Here is a 16,650-nt window from a genome sequence, read left to right on the forward strand (position 1 = left end):
TTTATTATCTGGTAAATAGCTCATATTTTTGATAAAAATGTTAATATAATACAAAACAACATTGAGGTCATATGTATATATGTATATATGGTGGCGTTCAATTGATTATAATTTCAAATAAATTTTAAGTAATATAAATTAGAATTATTCCTAGTACTAACTATTAAGGATATTGGAAAACTCAAGATATATTACCAATTTAATTAAATTAACACTACAGTAAGATATTTTCTGTTTGCTACCCTATCAATTTTAAGTAGTTTTTTACCCTGCTAATCCTTATGAGTTCACTGGCCAAGATTTGATGTAGTAAAACCAAGTTTCTCATCTGTATGATAGTGACTTTTTATTTTTAGTAATTTGTTTGTGATAGTAGCACTGAAAAACTCACCTATGTTAAAAAATTTTTCTTACTTGTTTTATCTTTTTGTCACCGGTTAAACTGCGATCGATGCTGTAATTTCCTTTTCCTTTCCAAAAAAATATTATTGAGTTATCCTCACTTTCCTTTCTTTTTTCATTGAGTTTTCATCTATTAACTCACAATTTAATATGTTTTATATAAATGGTACAAGTCGGATTTGTAAAGTGTAGTGTGAATAGACCTTAATCCGCATAGCCAATCATGAGGTGTTTTACTGTACTACAATATAACCACAGACCTAATTTTAACATATACTATTACAACTAGAAACATGATTTTGATAGAATAACATATTTAGTTTGTGAACTTTATTCTAAGATGATATAGCAAATAACTCTATACGAGACAAAGGAATTGTTAAAATGGAGTTGAATGATTCTAAAATATTTTTATTTTTTTGGCTGATTACTCTACTTCATTCACCTTTTATAAAGTTAAGATAGTATTTAAGATATGAATAGTACTTATATTTGAGACATTTTAAGCCGAATTCGTTAATATTAATAATAAAATAAGATCCACATTTTAAAAAACAAATATATTATTCATAACTACACTAAACGGTATATATAATTCTGGTTATATCATTGAGGCAAATAGTAAAGTTGTGGGACTTAGTTACGAACGGGTCCCTAAAATATTAATAAACAAAAAAACGGGTAAAGGTCCGAGGGGTAGGCCAAAACGTAAGTGGGAGGATTGGATTAAGACTGACTTTGTCAGTGATGCCGATTCTCCCGACCAAAAATACCCGCTCAGTGCCTTGAAAATACTCGCTTTACTCTACAAGTACCTGCTACTTCACTTGTTAGAGAAGCGTTATGATTGTAACTGTATGAATGTCATAGTTAGGATTGTTCTGTCTCTAGCGTTCTGGCGAGATAAGTGATAATACAAGTAATGACAGTGGACTATCGTACACTATCCGTTATTGCGGCTAAAGTGTTAGCCACTACCTTGGTCTAACTATTTCATAATTACAGTCATGATAGCATCCACTGTCGTGACAGTAATGTCGTACTAGGTCTGGTTTGATCATAGTACCAGTTATGTCAGTGGACTAACACTCGCAATAACTGCCACGTTTAAATGTCATATGTATACACTTTGACAGTGAACTGTCAACATGTCAGCCATACCAAATATAATGACGATAGATGGGAAAATATTGTTCCTATCTATTTGCCAAAAAACTTAAAATTGTATCAGCCCTAGGCTCCCAAAATAACCTATCCGCATCCAAAATATAAATCCAACCCGGAACCCAAAACAAAATCCGCCCAAAGTCTAAAAATTATATTCTTCTTATGCCTCAAAAATAAATCTATCCCGAGATACAAATATAAATATGTCATGAGCCTATGTTCTGAAATTGAATATCTAAAGAAAAACAATAACTTGTTAGTAATATAAAAAATTTCTAATGATTAACTGAAAAAAACTAGATCAATATCTAGAGCGACACAGCTTTAGTGCCCCATAATCGACCAAAATACCCTAATCGGCAGCACTGTATTTAGTAGTTTGGGTTTAGAGGGGCGTCACTGTCCAGATGTATGTAGAGAACGATTGATTAGTGGTATCGGCAGCGAACCATCGGATTCCCTATGCCTTTATTATTGTTATTTAAAATATAAGTTGAAATAAATTTAATAAAACCGAAAAAAAAAATATTGGCAATATCCATTCATTATTTCAGAACATTCTAAGCTGAATTCATTAATATCAGAAAAAATAAAATATTTTTAAATATTTCAAAATAATAAATAAAACATGATAAAATAAGATTAAAAAAAACAAAACTGGTTTATTGGGTAACATAATAAATAATAATAATAACATTATGAAATAAGATTTTAAAAAACAAAACAAACTAATAATTTTATTGGCTAAAACAACAGTTGAAATAAATTTGATAAAAGTTAAAAAATAAAATATTGATAATTTTCAAGCCTCAACAATCGATCACTTGTTTGAATAAGTACGCCCGGCCTGCAGCAAGTCGACCGTGAACCTTGCCACTACCAAGGAACTTCTGTAAGATTAAATTAAGGTCCTTAGCAGTTCTGATTAAAATATGAATAATTAAATGAGGAATAAACAGAGCCTATTGGAACGGCCATATTGTTCCAGCCAATATCTTAAGCTAACAAAAACTTGCTCAAAGGAACCACGGCATTTTTCCTTCTTTCCTTAAGAAAGTAATTACCGTTGATGAAGTTAGTCGAACCGTGACCGATGACAAAGTTTGTAAATCGATCGAAAGTTTCGATATATATCAAGAATACCATGACCAGGCCCAGGTTATTATCCAATTACATTTTATTTTTTTATTTATATATCTCAGTGATTCTCAGAATGAGGAGCTTCAGATCAAAATGAATTTTGTCCAATACTAATTTTCCAAATGAGCCCTTCACTGGTCAGAATGAAAAACTCCAATTTAAACAATTTTTACAATAGCACTTTTAATATTTATCGTTGTAAAAATTTGACATTTTATTTTGCAAAAGTATGGCGGGAACAAAAAATATATTTACATGGTTTCTTAACCATTTATTTAATGCTAATAAATTGAAGCTGAATAAATATTTAAAATACTAAAATTGATTTTTGGAGTTGAAAGTTACTAAAATTTCCTTTCCTGTACATTGAAAGGCTCATATAATAATCGTTTCTGTTTTTTTTTTTTCACTCTAAAGCCATTGATAAAAAATCTAATGTGGTACTCGCATATCACAACATTCAATACCCTCTCCCCTACTTAGTGTTACAACTAATTATAACTAGGGTTGTAACAGCTCCTTTCAGAACAGGTATTTTTATATTAAAACTATTTATTAAATGGTTAAAAAAACAAAAACAAATATATAAAAGGAAGATGGTCCAGGTGCAGTCAATGAAAAAAACTCGAATAGTAATTAAACTAGTATTAAATGGTAAATTTTATTTTTCTAAAAATCATTGACTGGGAAAAAAAATATAGCAGTTAAATGAAATTTACATGGTGCTCTTAACCATTTATTTAATGCTAAATTGTTGTTCATTCAATATTAAAAATAATGTTATTTGTTTTAATTGTTTATTTATTGTTATTTACAACTGTATAAAAATACATCCAAGTAGCTGTTAGTGATAAAATGACATGATACAAACATGTAGAGAATCTACCCATTTGATAGAACTCCAATAACATTTTTAGAGGAGAAGATCTCGAGGCCATCTTCTTTTCAGACGCCTAGGAGGATTATTAGGTAATGATGTATGACTTGATTTGTGACAAAGTAAGGAGCATTAAGGATTTTACGAAGGAATTCGGACTGTAAGGATTGGACACGGGGAGAAATCGGTGGTTTAGTGGAGCCCCAAAGCTCAACCCCGTATGTCCAAATAGGCCTTATTATAGCCTTGTAGATATATCTTTTGCAATGGATTGGAAGTTTAGACGGTTTGTCTAGTACATGTTGTAATAGTTGGAATCGACAAGGAGTTTCTTGTCTTTTCAGGACTATTTCAATGAGAATTAGACCTAGTTGTAATCAAAGACCATCTAATTGTTCATTTATATAACTAGAGTTAACGCCATATATATATTAATTAAAATGTCAATTACGTTGTTTACTATGTTTTATTATCATAAGTATGTTTTGTTTTAAGTGAAGGAAATTATACTTGTGGTAATGTTTATCTGGTGAAATACAACAATACTACAAGAGGTGGCCTAAGGTCAGTGGCCTAGGTATAGTCGCCCTGACGATCAGCCTAAGTACAGTCGCCCCGTCGACTTGGTATAGTACAGTTGCCCAGTCGTTTTACTCGTCACCAGACCTTGCTGTGTGATTATTGAACCGCCGCTTCGATGTGTCAGTCCACCTACGTCTTTTGAGAACACCGTCTTCGATCTTTTGGAACGAACTTGAGGACCCCGACCCATTGGAGTTCATTACTTCGTAAAAATTTGTAACCTGCAATTTTATTTTTTGTTTTTTTTTAAATGTAATTTTTTATCTTGCTCTTTTATATAATAAGAATTAACATAGTTGTTTTTATTCTAAAATCGAAGGACCTTTTTATTTTAAAATTTGTTCTGTATTTTCGGACAGATTCTTTTTGTTTTTAATTTAATTTATGAATTTTGTTGTACTTACTTTACAAAGAAATGTTTCTATCCGAGCCAGCGTTTATTTTTTTTTTTTAGTTAAGCTTTGAGGTTGCTTAACAACTAGTTTAATGGAAATCGTTGGAACCAATTATGAGAAAATAATAATCGATTCTATAAAATGGCACTTCCGGTCAGTCCATTTCTGGGACTGTGTTTTTCCGTCGAAAAATCAAAGTCAATATTTTGGATGATGGCAATACCTTTCTTTACTATATATTCCACATATAGATAAGTGAGTGTAAAAATAATTATTACTGCATGACTAATATTTTAATATGTATTCCGAACATTCGAAAATTTCTGTTATTAGCAAACGTCGTTTTCAACGGTTTCAAACTTTTGTAAACATAATAATATTGTGTCTATTTCGAAAGTATTTTTTTAATTGAACCCTTAGTAATTTAAGTTTTATACTATCTTACCCTTCCCACTTTTTTCAATTACATAAACACAACTTAAGTTTTCCTGATTTTTTTTTCTCTTTCATTCTGAATATATAGATCTGAATATATATTTCATATATACATTCCCAGAAATTACAGTGGATTAAAGACATCTTTTATACCGTTTGAAAGTCAATGATTCTTCGAAAAATAATCTTTATCATATAATAATAGTTTAATTACTATTTGAGTTTTTTCTTTGACTGTACCTGGACCATCTTCCTTTTACAAATATTTAAAATTTTATCATTAACAGAAAATTTACTTGTTATTTATATTTTCATACAGTTGTAAATAATAATAAATAAATTATTTAAAAAAAACATTATTTTGAATATTAAATACCAATTTAGCATTAAATAAATAGTTAAAATCACCATGTAAATTTTGTATAACTGCTATATTTTTTTCCATGTCAATGATTTTTAGAAAAATAATATTTACCATATAATACTAGTTTAGTTACTATTTGAGTTTTTTCTTTGACTGCACCTGGACCATTTTAATATAAAAATATTTGTTTTGAAAGGGGGGAGGATAAGTTTCAACTCTAAGTAGGGGGAGAGGGTTGTGATATACGTGCACCACACTATATTTTTTATCAATGGCTTTTGAGTGAAAAAACCGGAAACGATTTATTATTCCTAACAATTTGTCTTTTTAATTAATTTTTTTTTGTAAGCATAAAAAAACACATTTAAAGAACTCCAGATCAAAATGCATTTTGCCTATTTTCTGTCAAAATAATTTTTCACCAGAATAGTAAATACTGTTTTTACAAGTAATCTAAATTAGAAATATTTTGGATCTAAATGCATCTTGTCACTGATTCATATAACTTTTAACGTTCACTGCAAAATGAATTTCATTCAGTATGATTTTTTTTTCTGAATCAAAATAAATTTCGTTACGTATGGACTAAACTCATTTTGATCTGAAGATGCTCATTCCGAGTATCACTGATGAATTTTTTTCTTTAATGACTGATATTTTCAGGTTAAAACTCTATTTTATAAATATTTCACCCTCTTATGCTATAGTACATTGCACATGTACATTGTAAAAAAAAGGCGGTTGGAATGCACTCTGTTCAAGGCAGGAGAGGGTCACTGTCCCCTAAAATATTCAGAAGTACAAAATAAACTTCGGAAGAAGCGAAATGGACGGAGAGTGTAGAAAAATAAATGAGGCAAACGGGAAGGGTTTGCACGTGGCAATAAGTGAGACAACACGTGTGCGACTGTAATCAGCCAATGACTGATGGAGTGGAATGAAAAATAGAGGCGCTAATCAAGAAAGAGAGAGGGAGTTGATTGCGTGCAGTCAGTAACTTTTAACAGGCATTATCGATATCTAATCCATCAATCACATGCGTGTTATGATTATTGCTTACATGGTAAATGATTTCACTCGCTAATGGTAACAATAGGTTTGTTCCAACACGGGTTTAAAATATCATCATTCTCGTATTGGAACAAAACTATTATCTTCCCTTAATCATCGCCCTATTTAGTGAAGAATTTTTTTTTTTTTATAGTGAAACTTCTTTACCAAGGTACTATATACGCGAATAATTTGATTCTGTGACACGAGGGAACGCTCGAAATGAAACGAAAGTAGTAGGGGAGGAGGGGGACAACGTTCGGTGGGGTTTTGTATTATGTTTAGATTAAAATATGTCGAAAACTAAAACTCGTAACTGAATACTGCTAGTAAGGGAAATTTTCAGCATTTCACCCTCTTTGTAATGAGCTATAGATTTAGAAGTTGAATATATACGATTCAAAATTGTATCTTGACAACGGCATAAGAGCCCACGGGGAGAAAAAAGTTTTATTTCATCATAATTTTTGATTACTTTATAATGAAAACTATGATGAGTCTGCCACTTGAAACAGGTTTTTTTTTAAAGCAACACTTAAATGTATTGAAAAAATCAGTAGTTAGTGAATTTATTGTGGGAGCCATAGTAATATCTCAGAAACCATGAGACGTAAAAATGTCTATTAGCACTCAAATTAATACTAGTTTAATGTTTATCTTTGTAGGAGTAGTAGTTTTCATGATGTTAGCTAAAATTAATTCAATTCTAGTTATTTTGACAAAATTTCATATACAAAATTCATATTCACATGCAAATATTATAGAAACTACAACCCAATGACGTGCAATGACGTTTCTTCAGCACATTCTAGATAAGAGAGTTGTGGCAGGTGTTATCCTCAAAATTCTGGGGAAGGTGAGACGATAATAAAGGAAATATCGGACAACCTTGTGTTCTGCCAGGAGTGATCAAAGACTACGTGGGGTTTGAATTAAATTTTATTTTGTTTTTATTTTATATTCGCTTTTATACTCTTTTGGATAATAATGTAAATTTAGTTATTAAGGTTAAGAATTTAAGTTAAGATTAAGTCAACCTATAAGTTTTAGTTGTTTTATTAATTGATTAGAATTCTTTTTTTTCCTTTTTCATTTTATGTACATATATTTTTTCTTATTATTAAACTTTTGTACATATAGTTCTGCTGTTCTTTCTCTGCTTTTAACTTGTTAATTTTCTTTTTTGTTGTTGTTCACGGAGTATTACGATAATTTAACAGCTGGATTGGTAACACCCCTAGGTTTGCTGTTATCTAAATATAAAGGTATTCGCCAACAATTCGATAATTGTTTATATAGGGGTATATTGTAGTTATATTGTGGGCATATTGTTTCGGGGTTTTCTTTATTTCCAAATGAAAAAAAAAAATTAACGTGGCGCCTAAGGAGCAATTTATTCTTTATTGTTGTTTTTTTCTTTTATCATTATTATTTTTTTTTCTTCTTTAACTCACCCCCTTCTCCGCTGAGCGTGGGCAACTATAAACGATAAATATATATATAACTAAAGATAAGTCAAAATTTGCGATTATAGTCTGTACGACGCATGGTTGCTGAAATAAAAACTTCCCACAATATATTAATTTATGACAACTGATTTTTCAGTATATATTTCATGAGATGTTGTTTTTGAAAAATCTTTATCTTCGCAACTATAGAACCTAAACAGAACTAGGGTTCATAATTTAGAAAATTTACTATACTTTAAATGATGTTCTCTTAGGTTTTTTAGTGTTGTAGGTAGTTTAAAATGTATGGAGCTGCGAATGAAAAATTTTTTTTTTAACATTTTGAAACATTCTCATGCCCCCAACTAAAGTTTACACTCATCAATTTTGACTAGTAATTATGCATCGTTTTAATTAAAGTAATAATAAATTGGGGTGAAATAACTGACTTTTTTCATTGGGCTCTTGTACTTTGAGATAGAGAGGCGGAAAATAGAATGATCCGGAAATGAAATGAAAACGATTTTAAATTAAAATATATTCCTCCCGAATCCAATCCTTACAGTCCAAAATCCTTCGTAAAATCCTTAATGCTCCTTACTTTGTCACAAATCAGGTAATCCATCAGGACCTCAATGTTCCATATGTTGCTGTTTTGGCCAGAACCAGATACCATTCCTACCATGATAAACTTCCCAACCACCCAAATCCACCTGTTTCTAACCTGGCTTCTCCTTCATTAACTAATAATCCTCCTAGGTGTCTGAAAAGAAGATGGCCTCGAGATCTTCTCCTTTAGAAATGTTATTGGAGTTCCATCAATGGGTATATTCTCCTCATGTTTGTATCATGTCACTATGTCATCTACAGCAAATTTACTTGTATATATTTTTATACAGCTGTAAATAACAATAAATAAATTATTAAAAAAAAAATTAAAACATCTTGAAAAATAAAAATAGTTGCTGCTATTGAGGGAAATGTTCAATGTTTCATCCCCTTTATAATAAGCAGCAATTCAAAATTATATCTTAGAGTTAGAGAGGCGATAATTGGAAAAACTTGAAACTACTAAAGATGAAAGCACGCAGATTTATTTGACAAAATTACATATAGCTCTATAATTTTAATGTTATCTAAAACATGATTGGAAAACAATAGGAAAATAATGGTGAATAAATCTCATCTAATAGCACAATTCAAACGGCGAGAAGTAAGATCTGGACGTGTTGCAATACATCCAAAACAAAATGATTTACTCATAATCAGATCACAGATTGATATACAAGATTTGATAAAAATCACGAATACATAGCAGTAAACTGTACAACTTAAGAAATTTCTGCGCAGCGGAATGTAAACTGTCAGTGTTATTATTATAACCATGTATATTAGTGACAACAGATCAATTAGAGGCATAATACACTTCATACACACTACATAATACACTTCACACACACTACATAATACACTTGTTAGTTTTGTCATATCTCAATTAATGGAGGAAGATGAAAATTTGTGTGGAGATTTTAATATTAATTTTGCAGATGAAGAATGTAAACCATAAATTGATTTTTTAGAAGATAAATTAATTTTAAGAATGATTAACTCACCATTAGAATGTACTACAATTGATCCAGTATTTGTAAGACATCTTGAAAATATTCAATCAAATGTTTACACTTCTTATAGTACAAGAGCGGGGGAGGAGGAAGGCAGTTATTTCACCCCAATTTTTGATTATTTTAATGAAAACTATATATAAATACAAGGTCAAAATTGATGAGTCTGCCAAGTATAGGTAGGCGGAAAAACTGGCGGCTGTTTCAAATCATTAAAAAAAAAAAATAATCTTTACAATTACCGACAACACTGTAAAACATAAGGAAACATCATTTAAAGGAGTAAAGTTATTAAAATGTGAGCCCCAATAGAGCTATTTAGGTTCAATAGTTTTCGAGAAATAGCTTTTTAAAAAGCAACATTTCAGAAAGAATGTACTGAAAATCAGTAGTTAGTGCATTTTTTTTGAGAAATCAAAATATCTCAATAACCATTCGACGTACAGATTCTATTAGCTCTCAAGTCAAATCTAATTTAATATTTTATAAAGTAATTTATGATTATCTTCGTAGGAGTGGTAATTTTCATGATATTAAACAAAATAAATTCACAAAATGTTGATTTCTTCTTGTTCTGAAAAAAATTTTGATTTATGAAAATATATATCTCAGGAACCATAAGACGTATAGATGTCTGCCAGCACTCAAATTGAAGGTAATTTGACTTTTTATAAAGTATTTTATTACAGGTATCTTCATAGGGGGATACTTTTTATGATATTTGCATATGAATATAAATTGTGCACATGAAATTTTGGCTGAACAACTATAAATCCATTTATTTTAGCAAATATCATGAAAACCAATCCTCCTGTGAATATATTTGTGATCAACTACTTTATAGTACGTTAAACTAGCTTCAATTTGACATCTCTACGTCTTATGTTTTTTGAGACATAGATTTCTCAAAATAAAATTAACTACTGATTTTTCAGTGCATTATTTGTGAAATGTTGCTTTTTAAAAACTATAACTATTGAATGTAAATAATTCGACTATGGCTCATATTTTAGCAAATTTATTCTACTTTAAATGATGTTAAATTAGGTTTTTTAGTGTTGTTGGCAGTTTCAAAGATATAGAGATCCGAATGAAACATCAATTTTCTTTACGTTTTGAAACAACCACCATTTTGTATTCTCCTGGGCAGACTCATCTATTTAGACTAGTAATTATACATAGTTTTTATTAAAGTAATCAAAAATTGGGGTGAAATAACTGCAATTTTTCTCCTCTTGGGCTCTTGTACTTTTATTTTAGCTACCACAAGGCAATCATATCCACATTTACTATTAATACGATTGATAGTATAAACTATATTTTCACAAATGATTAGTATAATTAAATAAAACTTTATTTAATAATTATAATTAAAAAAGACAAATTAATAAAAATGTTGTGAAATAAATATTATTATTAATAATTTTTTAATGAAATATTACATTTACAGAAGTTTTACTTGTGTCTGCCAACCCCAAGACCACAATTTATTTCATCTTATTATTTTTTTCATAACTATTGAGCTTAAATTGGTGTACATTCGCGGAAAATAAACGTCTGAATTTTGATTGTAGATGCTCATGAAAAAATTGAATTCTCATACGTTTTCTTCTTTACCTTCAAAGGTTTGTACGATTTTCCGTTTTCCATTTGGACGCAAGTCGTCAAAAACAATAAATCTATGTTAGAGGCCAAATCCACCTACAAATTTACCTGCTTTCTGGATAATAATAATGAAGGCCTAAGGAACCCGAAGGTTCGATGCCGATACCACCAAATGCTCTCTGCATGCATCCTTCCAGTGATGCCCCTCTAAACTCAATTCTATTAAATCAGTTTTAACGCAATCCTCCCATCTACTTTTCGGTCTACCCCTCGGTCGTTTACCCGTTGGTTCAGTTTTTATTAACATTTTAGAGATCCGCTGGTTACTAAGCCCTACAACCTTACACGCCCATCTTATACGCCGCAATGCTATAACTTGAATTATATTTACCACGTGTAGGACCCTTAATTCAGCGTTGTGTAATTTTCTAATTTCTCCCGTTAATTCATCCTTTTTCGTTCCGATATTTTTCGCAATAATTTATTTTCGAAAACCCTGAGACGCTGTTAATCCCTTAGTGTAAGAGGCCACGTCTCACATCCATAAAGAACAATGGGAAGCATAATAGTTTTGTAAATCCTAATTTTTAAGTTTTTCGATAGAAGGCGCGAGCTAAGCAGTTTCGAAATTGAAAAATAACAAGCATTTCCGGCCTTCAACCTGGCTTTTATTTCCTCTTCAATTTCGTTTTTTCTAATTACCGTAGAACCAAAATACTTAAACTTATCTACTTGTTTAAACGTATTCCCTCCTGTGTATATATCACTGAAATTGCTCGCGTTTCTACTGCTAACTATGTATTTTGTTTTATCCGTATTTATTTCAAGGCCTAGTTCCTTACAAGAGCTTATTAACGTGGTTGTATTTAGTTCTATAGTTTCTTTGTCCTCACCCAATAATACCAATTCATCAGCATATCCAAGCACCGGTATTTTACCACCCAAAGTTAAACCCTTTTCGGTATTCATTACACATTTAATGACGTTTTCTAGTGCTAGATTAAATACGATAAGTGATAAAGAATCATCTTTTATTAAACCCGACGGGACCTGGAATTTCTCAGAATAATGATTATTCGTACCTTATTAAACGTTTACCCGCCTTCTGGATACGGGTCAAAAAGAAAACGGGTTTAGTCTTATGATTATATTTGCTATGCGATTCTATCCATATCTTATTCCATATAAAAAGTTCTACGTAGAAACTCAAATAGTTTAAATACTACTATTTGAGCTCTTTTCACCGCACCCGGAATTTCTTCTTTTTATATTCTACATAAAAAGTATCACATTCCATGGGCGTACCCAGTGTGGGCCAGCTCTCTCCCTCCCCTCAAGAAGTAAAAAAAAAAAAGAATTCTTTAATAAAATTTTTTGTCAAGCAAATAATTATAATGACTAATAAAGCACTTTTATAATTGTATATGATTTTCTTATAATTTTGGTTTTCGCCTTTTCTTCCGTGCTGAAATGTCACAACCTTAACGACCTTGGCTTATCTCCCCTCTAGATTTGATCATGTCTCATTCTATCGAAAATTTTCAGAGATACATACGCTAAAGAAGAGCTGGAGAAGGTTAAATAATTAACAACCTCCTGTTATAAAATACACCACATGGCACTGTGATAAAGGGGGAGGTGAACTTGTATCAGAAGGACAGCTACTATGTCATGATTTATTTTTTCCTCATTGATCTTAAGACACTATCGATGGCTTACTTCACAGAGGTGCTAAGTACATTTCCACTAACCTTACCAATAATACAATTGAAGGTTCTATCTTTTAGGAAAATTGCAACTTTTCAATTAATTTTACTAAAAGGGAGAACCTTTTATTGTATTTTTGTAAAGCAAGTGGAAATGCACTTAGCACCACTGTGAAGTAAGCCATTAATAAAAAGAATCTAAGGAATGAAACTCTCCTGTTCTCTTAAATTGAGAACAAAATGTACGTATAACTTTATCCGAAACAAAACTTGAAGTTAAAAACAAACGAAACTCCTAAGTATGAAAGTTGATCCAAACAAGTAAGAACCTGCCAGTTTAATACACACGTGCCTAAAGTCTTTTGGCGAAGTGGTGTTGAGTTTGTGTACAAGAGTATAATTAGAGTTTGAAGGAATCCAGACGAAGCCGTAGTAAACAGCCTGGAATGTTTGACTAGTTCTCCATTAACTAGCTGTTTGAAGATAGCACTAAGTTTTGCTATTATCTCTTGTTTATGTAAGGGATAGGTAATGCTCCATATATTTCATTAAATTATCTCATAAACAATGCGCCAATATTCTTGACGCCAATATTTACTAAGTTGATGAAATAATTCATAAAGGCCTTAGAAGAAAACTTAATTTTTAACGACAGCGATTTTAGATAATTATTTTTTCATTGTAGCCGTGAGTCAGACCTGTTGGTTCGGGAACCCTCCCGGGGCTCACCCAGCCTCATTAAGTGGGTACGCTTCATTGGGTAAAAATCTGGTAGTTGAGCGTGATTCTGACCTAATCACCTCCTATCACTACCGTTAGTCTAGTAACAGTACTTCCTTAAAAAGTACTGCACCCCTGACAGTTCATGGGTTGTAGCGGTACAGATTTATTTTTTTCATCGAAGAACGTTTCTAAACCACTAAAACATTTTTGTTTTTCTGATGCTTGTAATCCAAAAAAAAAATTTTTACCTTTCGTCAAAATCCGTCGTAAACCATATATCGCCCTCTCCTTATCTATAAGATCACTAGGAGAATTTTCCCAGATTTGACAGCTAAGTCACAGGCCACCATCCTTGTCACTCGCCATTACCATTCACCATTTAGTTCAAAATGACGCGTCATGACGGCCGATTAGAGATTCCATTGGCTTATATCCCAGATCTCGAAAATTTATGATAGAGGGAAAATATGAAATCTTTTGGAATTATAAAAAATAATTCCATCCAAATTCTTCTATGGTTTCAATTCTTGTTACTCTCTTTTTTTTCTTCTTGCAATGCTACTATACAACAGTTCATTATCAAGGCTTATATTTGTAACAATAAATGTGATTGTGCCAGTCATTGCAGCGAAAAGTAATGTCAGCTGTCACTAAATAACATGTTTACGTGAGTTTAGTAAATGCGATATTGGCTGGCGTGGCTTCCACCGTCACCCTGGATACAGGGAGTATATTGGAACCCGAACAGTAGAAGAGTACATTTAACAAGAGTTCATGTGTTGCTAGTTCTCTCAAAATTCCCGCTGAATATCTTAGCTATTAGCACAAGTTAGTTCAATTCTTTGAGAGAAATATACAAATACACCTCTGCCTTCTTGTTAAACTTAAAGGTGTGCAGATTAAAAACATTCAATTTCGAGCGCGCTAAGTTATTTAAATCTGAATCTGGCTTGGAACTGAAACCGACAACCAATCGGAGCTGGGCTAACACAATGAGCGGAAGCTGCGACCGAGTTCCGGCGAACCATCCGAAATCGGCTCGCGGCAAATTAGATCAAGTTGATACCCGGGCCCGGGAATTGGAATTAAACCAGACACCGCCCTATATATTGCCGGAGCTGTATCTCAACTTGTAGCGAACAATCCCATCTCAATATAAGATGGGAGGGTAGTACCAGCGCGGCGGAAACGTGTACTAACTCGCCGTATCTTGCCCACAACTGCTAAAGTCATTATCTAGATATTATTATATTACAGAGTTATATGGCAAGACTCAGATCATTCCAAGGCCTATAAACAATTTCGGCAAAGCAATTAATAGTCCAGCTGAGAAGGTAGATCAGCTGTTTCGAACTCTTTTTCTGCACCTATGTTGGGCTGAAAAATATTTTGTGAAGAAAAAAAGTGTAACCAGAGTTGGATGTTCGAGTTTTCATACTGTCGGCACAAAATAACTGTCGACCTTCCTAATCAGAATCGAACCGGCGACAATTCAGCTTCGAGGCTGCTAAAGTGACGACTTAACACACGCCTACAACGACAATAACACATACAACCCCAAAGGAGCTTAATGTACAGTAAAATATTTTTAATAGATAACCATTATTAATAGAAGAAAAGTACCTTTAGAAACCATGAAGGGTTCTGGGTAGATTTGGATTCATTACCAACAATAATCGAACATTTCTAAATTAAGTATTTATTCATATGCATGTATTTTATCGATTTTAAACATCATGTAGGTTAGATATATTAATATGTATTGTTATGTTAAACTCAAGAAGAAAATAATTATATTGGAAAATCGATGATTGGCCGAGTGTAACATTAAAGGAAGATGGTCTGGGCGGTCAAATAAGAACTGTAATAGTGATTAAACTATTTATCTGGGCTAAAAAAGAAATAAACACTTAAGTGGGATAAAAGTAAATGAACAATGTCAATTAAGAATTTAAAAAAAGCTCTACAGTGAAGCTTAAAATTAAGTAATAATAACAAAAGGTTTTAGACAATTTATTATTATTATTTAATTTTAAGCTTCACTGTACAGTTTTTTTAAAATACTTAATTGAAATTGTTCATTTATTTTTACCCCACTTATGTTTTTGTTCCTTTTTTTAGCCCTGGTGATAAATAAATAATTTTACTACTATTTGATTTTATTTTACCACACCCGGACCATCTTTCTTCTAAAAAAATTATATATGTATCCTTAACCTAAAGTAATGAGATGGTTATATCTCAATATTTTTCATTCCAATAATATTCAGCCAAAAAATAGTGTTTTAAAATGTATTATTCAAATAGAAAATTTTAATTAACTTAAGTTATAATAACGATGCTTAAAATATTAGTCACCGCTTTCTCCACTCCTGACGACAGGCCCAACTTCGATTCTTATTATATATATCTGATTAAGATATTCGATAGTTTTATCAAGTCTCTTCATCTACTATAAAAAAAAAAAAAACATCAATTATTAAAGCATTAATTCATTCAGTAATCGCTGCCATCAAATACTTTTAAAATATTCGAGAATTGAACCCTAAAAAAAAGAGCCATTTTTGAGATTTATTATAATGAAAACTTGGACCAACTTTTGGAGAAGTTGTAGCTAATGTCCCCCTCGGTTATTTGAGCGGATAGAAAAAGTTTTTTGTTCCCTATCCGCTCCTTAAATCATTTCCACATTCAATTTATCCCTTTACCCAGATCCCATCTCTTTTTATAATTATCAGCTTTTTCATTATTACCTCTTTCTTCATTTTCTATCATTCTACGCTTTCATTCGTTTTCCTTCGAAAGATGAATTCACTCTCCTGTTTATGATTAAGTTCTTTATATATTAATTAGTAAATTAATGTATTAGTATTTTTGTACTGTAGATTAATATGAGGAGAGGATGTTCCGGGGTGCGGTCAACAAATAAATAAGTTTTTGTTTATTTTTTTAGTTTATTGCCGATGTTTAGACTTGAATTTCAGACATTCGTTAGGGCTGAAAAAAGAAGATAACAATCATAGTTCATAAGAAATAAAAATAAAATAATAATAAACAAACTCGCAAATATACATAAGAATAAATTAAGTAAACAGTTGTTGATTGATAATAATATAAGATAAAATATAATATAA

Source organism: Halyomorpha halys, unplaced genomic scaffold, assembly GCF_000696795.3.
Source record: "Halyomorpha halys isolate HHAL.00 unplaced genomic scaffold, Hhal_1.1 Scaffold1803.1, whole genome shotgun sequence".
In the NCBI taxonomy this organism is placed as follows: domain Eukaryota; kingdom Metazoa; phylum Arthropoda; class Insecta; order Hemiptera; family Pentatomidae; genus Halyomorpha; species Halyomorpha halys.